The sequence below is a fragment of the Sinocyclocheilus anshuiensis genome, unplaced genomic scaffold (assembly GCF_001515605.1).
Source record: "Sinocyclocheilus anshuiensis isolate Anshui unplaced genomic scaffold, SAMN03320099.WGS_v1.1 scaffold2477, whole genome shotgun sequence".
In the NCBI taxonomy this organism is placed as follows: Eukaryota; Metazoa; Chordata; class Actinopteri; order Cypriniformes; family Cyprinidae; genus Sinocyclocheilus; species Sinocyclocheilus anshuiensis.
Genome location: NW_015554065.1, coordinates 45,296 through 54,399, shown reverse-complemented (window position 1 = coordinate 54,399; position 9,104 = coordinate 45,296).

Sequence of the window (9,104 nt, the reverse complement as noted above, 5' to 3'; positions counted from 1 at the left end):
TCAATACTCGATAAGAACCACAAATCTGTGTGGCAACATTCCGTCCAATCACAGCACAGCAGTGCTTTTTCACCCAATCAAAACTCAATACTCGATAAGAACCACAAATCTGTGTGGCAACATTCCGTCCAATCACAGCACAGCAGTGCTTTTTCACCCAATCAAAACTCAATACTCGATAAGAACCACAAATCTGTGTGGCAACATTCCGTCCAATCACAGCACAGCAGTGCTTTTTCACCTAATCAAAACTCAATACTCGATAAGAACCACAAATCTGTGTGGCAACATTCCGTCCAATCACAGCACAGCAGTGTTTTTCTTTTTACACAATTAAAACTCGCATAGCTTGGAATAAATAAGATATAGCCTAATGGAATGAAACTGACGAGAATGGAATTGTTTGAAATGGAATGGAAATAAATATAACAGATACAATTGAATAGAATATAGAATGGACTGAATTGGAGTGGAATAGATAAAAAGCAAAGAAAATGGAATGGAATAAAATGGAATCTAACTGAATAAAATGGCATAAAAATGGAAAATAATTGCCTGTTTAGCCCCACATCTTGAGTTGAGGTCCTGGAACATCAAAAAAGGATACTCAAGCAAGAAGTGCCTAAAATTGGACATTTATTCCGGTCTGAGAATAGAAGTCAAACAGAAGGGAGTTGTGTAAATACATCTGACAGCATCACATGGAGACAAGCAAACATAAGGAAGAACAACTATGAGCCCGGAGAGATCGCAAACCAAACACAAAAACAAACAGAGCTTGAACGGATCACACGCACGCTTAAACACGGCTGCGCTGCCATCTGATATTTATAGTGGCATATCTACAGATGAACTCCACTGGCAACGATGCACAACCATCTTACTGACTATTTAATATCAAGGCACAAGCATATTAAGCTACATAAACGTCTTGAAGTATCATTATCTAATGTCTCATGATGGATTGACACACATAATTGCCACATGTCTTTTATTTAAAACACTTGGACGGTACGAGCTCAAACCAGTCAAACCAGTCCGGGCAAGACTGGTAAAAAAAAAGTGCTTCCAGAATTAACAAGTACTCAATGCACTAACAGCACTAACAGATATATCTTAAAGGGACAGTTCATCAAAAATTAAAAACGTAATTTTCTAAATTCATATGATTTAAAGAAAAATACCATACAAGTATCATAAAAGTAGTTCATATATGACTGTAGGTCATGGTCGTCATAAATACATGGGGAAAAAAGCGTTGGACATCAGCATTGAAATCAAGCACTGTTTTATTTAATCATTCTAATTATGTTTTAAATGATAAATATGAACATGTTTTAAACAAAAATCATCATAGCATGAAAGTATAATGTAGTATACAGGTGATAGTCCAATCATAAATATATGGAAAAAACCTGGAAAATGGACATTAACATTTAGATTATGACTGTTTTGAGTGCTGTTTTATTTATCAGAAGTCAGAATCAAAAAGAGCTTTATTGCCAAGTATGTTTGCACACACAAGGAATTTGTTCTGGTGACAGACGCTACACAGGGACAACACACAGATAATAAAAAATAAAGATATATGAATAAAATACACATATGTATATATATATATATATATATATATATATATATATATGTATAAACAAAAATAGACAAAAACTGTATGTACATGTGTGCTATAGATGGAATAGGATAGAGTAAGATGGGTGGTATCAAATAAATATAAGTGGTATTGCACATAAATGTATTGCACAAAGATGGCTGAATGTTAAGAGAGACACATTTCCGTCTCCTGCTCTTCCCTGTTATCTACACGTTCCTGTATGAAATGAACAGAAGGAGAAATGCCATTGTTTTGTTATTATGTGTGCATGGAGCACCTGGTCTGTGTGAAGCAAATACATGAATATTGAGTTTATGAGCATTTCCTTTCGTGTGGGGTTTTCCACAAGTCTTTAACATCAGGGCTTTAATTAAAGAGAGTCGGCGCAGACTGGAGCCACGTCAAAGTCTGACTGTGCCATCAACAGCTTCTGTCTAAGTGGGCCCTTCATAATACGCTGCAGTGTGGACCAGGATTTACAGCTTAAGTCAGAAGTCTACTATAGTCTACTATAGAAGAATAGTGTCAGAATAACTCTATAAGGACAAAAGACAAATGACGAGAGCATGACGAGAGATGAAGTCTGCTGAAAGCATACAGGTCTGCCGTATCCAACGCGCTCCACATGTCCCCGAGGACCCGCACACCTGGGGAACCCATAGACAGAACAACTTTCCTTTTTCCAGGCGTTCACAGCTTGCAAAGTCATCAGTGCCGCTTGCAAAATGCAAAGTATGCATCTTACACGGCAAAATAAAGTGGACGTGCACATCTGGTGAGCACTGGCGGACAATAGCGAACTCGAAAAGAAGAGAAGGAAGAGAGAGAGAGAGAGAGAGAGAGAGAGAGAGAGATGCTCACTTCCCATTGGTTTCACACACTGATAATCCGTTTCACAGATGCTGCACAGTTTGGAAGCACAAAGACCAGACCAGATAGAAAACCAGTTTTATAGTGCATTCAAAACAGACTGGAAACGTTAAATAGTACCATATATGTATGTAATTTCATATGATTTAATATATCCTCCTGGGACCCAGGCATAGACTTTTGCCCTCTGTAGAGGATATTATATTTGAGTAAATTTCTCTGAGAGTCTGAGAAAGTCTGGATGTCTTGTACAGAGCACATATCAAATGTTTGGAGGTTCGATCATAAACACTCCCTCTCCTTGGTCTTTAAAAATGACTGATATTGACAGAATTATCAAATTTAGCACTCTACAGGGAGATATGATAATGTTTTGTAATTATACTTTAAATCGGACTAATTTTCAAATTGTTTGTCGTAGATAAACATCTCAGAAAAATGTTATGGGGTTTCAAATCGGAATATGACTTTTTGTTATGAAACAGGGCATAATTTTCATACATGTCTTCTGTAGAGGACACCAGAACAAACGGCTGTTGATCAGGCATTTTTGGGAAACACAACAAGAATTTATAGATCAATATTCCTATGAAATATGAGATATTCTTATGAAAATGTTGCAAAGTTAATATTAAATCATTCTGATTTGCCTCAAGAACACATTCATATGCAAATTAGATGCAATGTATAGATACATTGTATAGAATGGGAATACCAATTTATGGACTTTTTACGCACATATTGCATAAAGAAAAATAACATATCAAATCATTCTGTTAAAATTTTCATAACAGTTGAGAATCATCTTTGTACAAAGTTTGGTTAAAAATAGCCTGAAACCTACAAAATAAAAAATAAAACATCATGTCTATTTTATTTTTTTTTTAAACAACTTAGTCCTGGTATCCTCTACATACAATAAAATATGAATAAAATATATTTTTTCAAAAATGTTTTCTCTCCATTTGATTCTTATGCTCCAACCAATGTAATGACAAAAACAACAAAACTTTTTTTGGTTCTCAGGAGGATATATGTATATATATATATAAAATATAAATGTATTATTCAAAATTATAGTATGTAAAAGACAGAATACACTAGAGCAGTGAGTGTGGAAGAGCTCTAGAAGAAAGGAGCACTGAATTAAAACTAGGGCTGCCCCAACTAAAGATTTTTCAAGCCATTATTGCCATGATAGCACATTTATATATAATACTAAACCATACTGAGCCATTTAATATAGTCTATTCGAGCTGAAGCGCAGGCATAAAGGTACCGGCAAAAATGACTATGTATGTGTCTGGGAAAATAGCAAGGAGATATTTTAATTATTTATTAATAAACTAGTGTTTTCTGAGTCTGTGACGGCTGAAAAGATGAAGCTGATGATTCTGACTCGCCATCTCCGCAGTACAGTGGATGCGCCTTCAGAGAAAAAATGCACCTTTTTCGATTTGAATTATTTTGTTTCAGAGTAGACATTCCGAGCTTTCTATAGATATATTTCTCATACCTGTGAGGCATATGAGTTTGGGTTAATTTTTGTGCCGGAAAACCTGGAAATTTCTATAATAGAGAAGTGCGTGTGTGATTGCTATAAGACAACCTAGTGGACAAAAATAAATAAATGCATAAATATAGATAAAATTAAACTAAAATACAAATAAAATAATATTTTTAAATAATTATTAAATTTATAAGTATTTAAAAAATATTTACTTATTTAAAATAATTAAATAATAATTCTTAAATTAATTATTTTAATTATATATAGTTAATAAAATAAAATAAAATAAAATAAAATTAAATAAAATTAAATTAAATTAAATTAAATACTTAAAACCCAGACTTAGACTTAACCACATAATGCTCTAACTACTACCCAGAACACAGAATCACGGTGGCAGCGAGTTTTGCACTCACGTTTTCCTCAGAAAGAGTGCAAACTCCAGTTTGGGAATATCGTAAAACAGAGGGGATTTGTGCAAACATTGTGCAAAGCATGATGGATGTCCGCTGATGGCTGGTTAGTCCTCAGTTTGGCAAACAACACGAAGCCAGACCGTCCCCAGCCGCCTCTCTGAGAGAAAAGCTGCACATGTGCTGCAGCCGAGGCCAGCGCTACAACAGGAGCTGCGCAGACCCTCCACCCACTTCTGAGAGACATAAATAACATCTCTATGAGCTGAACGAAATAAATACGGCCCGTCAGAAGGCCAGGCTTTCAACTCTATTTTCTCTGGGCAGCGGGACGGACGGACGAAGGCAGCGACTTGCTCTTCTTCTGTGATGTTTGGAGCCGGCTTCTGAGGGCCGACGAGACCGCCAGGCACACCGGGGAGGGATCGCTTCCCACAGCTGTGCAAACCTTCACCAGGAAAACAGCAGTGCCATTCCCGCCGGCTCCAGATCCATCCGATCCTGCCCCGGCCAGGCTCCGACACGGAGGGCGTCCAAAAGCAACAGCAGCCTCCAGAGGCACGTGCCTCGCTGCTTCCCGCACCGCAAAACGGCCTCTGGGTTTCCGTGGGAGTTTCGCTCATGTTTGTGGTAGGGGTGTGCGATAAATATAGTGTACGATTAATATCGTAATTGTTGTTTTAACAATGTGCAAGCTGACACTATGGAGAATGTCACTCACATTGCAAAAATACGTCCAAATGCATTCGCCGCAGTTAAAATGGCCATGTAATTCAAGTTATGAAAGCAAACAATCTCTCTGTTTGGGTTTTTGTCTTTTATATTGATATGATATAATGAAGTAATATCACACAAGCAAGAGTGCCGTTTTCCCAAATACCCAGATAGCACACGTACGTCTGCAAGATGTCTGTTATAGATCGCTAGATCTGGAAAGCATCTGCTGTGTACAAACATCTCATAGACGTCTTTAAGATGTCAGTTTTACATGCATCATAAATCATAAACATCGTAAAGACATCTTCTAAACGTCTATTTGACATCTGATAGGAAACCTCCTATAGACGTATTGCTCTAAAAAATACGTCTTGCAGACATGTCAAATAGACATGTACGTGTAAGTGTAAGACATGTATGTAAGTGCTGTACGTGTGCTATCAGGGTATCAGAGCGTTAGCGCGATCGCAAATGTTGTATTGATTTTATACAACTGTTTAACAAACAAGAAGTTAATACTGAGTGAGTTACATTTTAGACATAATGTATTGTCTGTTTTTCTGTTTCGCCAAAGAAAACAGATCCAAACAAAGGTGGAGCAGGACAATTGTGCATCTCAGAGCAACACTGTCGTGTTTCATTCCTGAATGAATCTGTTTTTGAACAAATCAGTTGAGTCAGTTATTTAAAGATCCATTCATACTTGATTTGTTTCTAAATTAATTAGCTGTTTTGAACTAATTGTTTGAATGAATGATTCAATGAATCACTCATTAAGACAGGGACTTGCCGCCACCTACTGGCGGTTTTAGTGTCATTATTTATCCCTGACAGGCTTATTTTATCAATATCGCACACCCCTAGTGAACACCCTACTCCTAGTGAACTTGGAGTTGACTTTGACAAATTAAATGGTAGTGACAGGCAACAGAGGTCAAATCTTCGAGGAGGGAGAGCGGGAGTGAGAGCGAGGGCCTGTTGACATATATGAAGCAGGTTTGTTTTAATAGCAATAAGCGTCGAGCTGCTTTTCAAACAAAACAGCAAACTGTTGAAAATACGGCACAAATGGGACGGTGGGGGGAGAGTCAGGACCTTCTTTAGACCGTCATCTGACAAACGGATGTGGGTCTGGACCGGAGCCTCCCACGCTGGACCGCTGTCACCATAAATCTGAACGTTATTATAACTCAGACTTCGACCTGGGGATTTGACCAAAGTCGATGAACAATAATTGGTTGAGTTGGGTCCTTTTAACTAGTAATCACATAGCAGCTACCCAGACCACCCTAGAAACAATCCAAAACACCCTAGCAACCACTCACAAACCACCCACAACACCAAAGCAACCACCTAGAACACCCTAACAGACACCCAAAAAACCTTAGCAACCACCCAACACCGTAACGACTACCCAGAAAACCCTAGCAACCACTCACATCACCCAAACCTCCACCCAAAAACCCTAGCAACAACCTGTACTCCCTAGCAACCACCCAACACCCTAGCAAGTACCTAGAACACCCTAACAACCATTCAAAACTGTAGCAACCACCCAACACTATAACGACTACTCAGAACACCCTAGCAACCACCCACAAAACCTAGCAACTACCCACAACATCCTAACAACCACACAAAACACTAGCAATCACCCGTATTCCCTAGCAACCACCCACAACACTCTAGCAATCACCTAACAACACCCTAAGAACCACCCAAAAACACTAGCAACCAACCATACTCCCTAGCAACCACCCAACACCCTAGCAACCACCCAAACAACCCTAGAAACCACACAGAAACCCCTAACGACCACCCAAAACCCTAGCAACTACTTAACCTCCCTAGCAACCACCCGGAACACCCTAGCAACTATATAGACCACCCTAACAGCCATACAAAAACCCTAACTACCACCCAAAATCATAGCAACCACCCACATCACCCTAACAACTACCCAAAAACCCTAGCAACCACAACCATCACTGTAACAACCACCCAAAAATCCTAGCAACTACCCAGAACACACTAGCAACCACCCAAACAACCCTAGCAAACACCCACAACACTCTAGCAACCACCCGAACTCCCTAGCAACCCCCCAAAATCCTAGCAAACACACAAAAACCCTAACTACCCAAACACCCTAGCAACCACCTAGAACTCCCTAACAACCACAGAAAAATCCTAGCAACACCCTTACAACTACCCAGAACACCATAACAACTGCTCGCAACACCCTAGTAACCACCTAGAACACCATAACAGCCACAGAAAAACTGCTAACAACCACCCAACAGCCTAACAACTACCTTTAACACCCTAACAACCACCTAGAACAACCTAACAACCACTAAAACAACCCTAGCAACTACCCATACTCCCTAACAACTACCTAGAACACCCTAGCAAAACACTCTAGCAACCACCCGAACTCCCTAGCAACCCCCCAAAATCCTAGCAACACACAAAAACCCTAACTACCCAAACACCCTAGCAACCACCTAGAACTCCCTAACAACCACAGAAAAATGCTAGCAACACCCTTACAACTACCCAGAACACCATAACAACTGCTCGCAACACCCTAGTAACCACCTAGAACACCATAACAGCCACAGAAAAACTGCTAACAACCACCCAACAGCCTAACAACTACCTTGAACACCCTAACAACCACCTAGAACAACCTAACAACCACTAAAACAACCCTAGCAACTACCCATACTCCCTAACAACTACCTAGAACACCCTAGCAAACACCTGCAACAACCTAGCAACCACCAAAAAAACCCTAGCAACCATTTAAAACACCCTATCAACCACCCAGAACACCCTAGCATTGTGGAAGGAACAGGAATTATCATACATTTCTCACTGACACTCAAGTAGTGTTTAAAAAAGAACTACATTTTTAATTTGTGGTTGTCAAGGTGTTGCTATGTGGTTGCCAGAGTTGTTTTTAAAACATTCCTCCATTGCTAAAACTGATAAATCAAGCTGGTGTTAATCCTAGCGTGTGACAGGTATGTGATGCCGTTGGATTGTCGTTCAGTCATTAGGACGTACAATAATAACCGGCTGGATCAGTGACAAAGGTGAGGTGGAGATTCATTTGTGATGAACAACGCCTTCATTAACTGTAATTAAAAGCACAGAGAACATATCTCAAGATCTTAAGTAACAGCTGTAATGATGAGTTGCTTTGTATATTCTATGTACGTTTTTGCTTGAGTGTGTTTAAAGCAACAAGAAATTTGCACAAACCCACGGCACTAAAGTAAAAGTAAATGATACAGATTCTCATCATAAATGGTCAAACTGGTTTATATACATTCAAAACCAGTATGATAAGTATTACTATACTAACACGAGGAAGCGAACAAGAAAAAGTAAAATCTTGTGAAAGTCAGACTTAACTAAAAATAAATGACTAATTTTAACTTCTAATGTCATATTTTGAAAACTCAGATGTTATTTGCTATTTTTAAAGAGTTTTGAAAGAGGAACATGTGTCCAGTACAGGTTGATGCTTTTACTTCACTATCTGCTCCAACTCATACATTTAAAAATAAATAATAATAAAAAATATTATATTGTGCATATATTTGTAAAGAAATTAATATACACACAATTGACATTTAAAAAAAAAAAAAAAACTTCAGAAATGTGAATTAAGAGTTTTTAAGATCATTAGAAACATAAATTGGGTAAAATCACATGAAACAAATCTGATCATTAACTACATTTGCAATCATGACAAACAAGACAATTATAATCAAGTATCAAATGATAAAGGTTGATTTCTTATATGGATTTAAGGATGTTCATATAACATATTTCAATAAGCCCATTTAAATACACGCAAGAACATCCACTCGTGGCAGAATGTACACTGTGTGTGTGTGTGTGAGTGTGTAAGTGTGTGTGAGTGTGTGTGAGAGTGAGAGTGAGAGTGTGTGTGTGTGTGTGTGTGTGT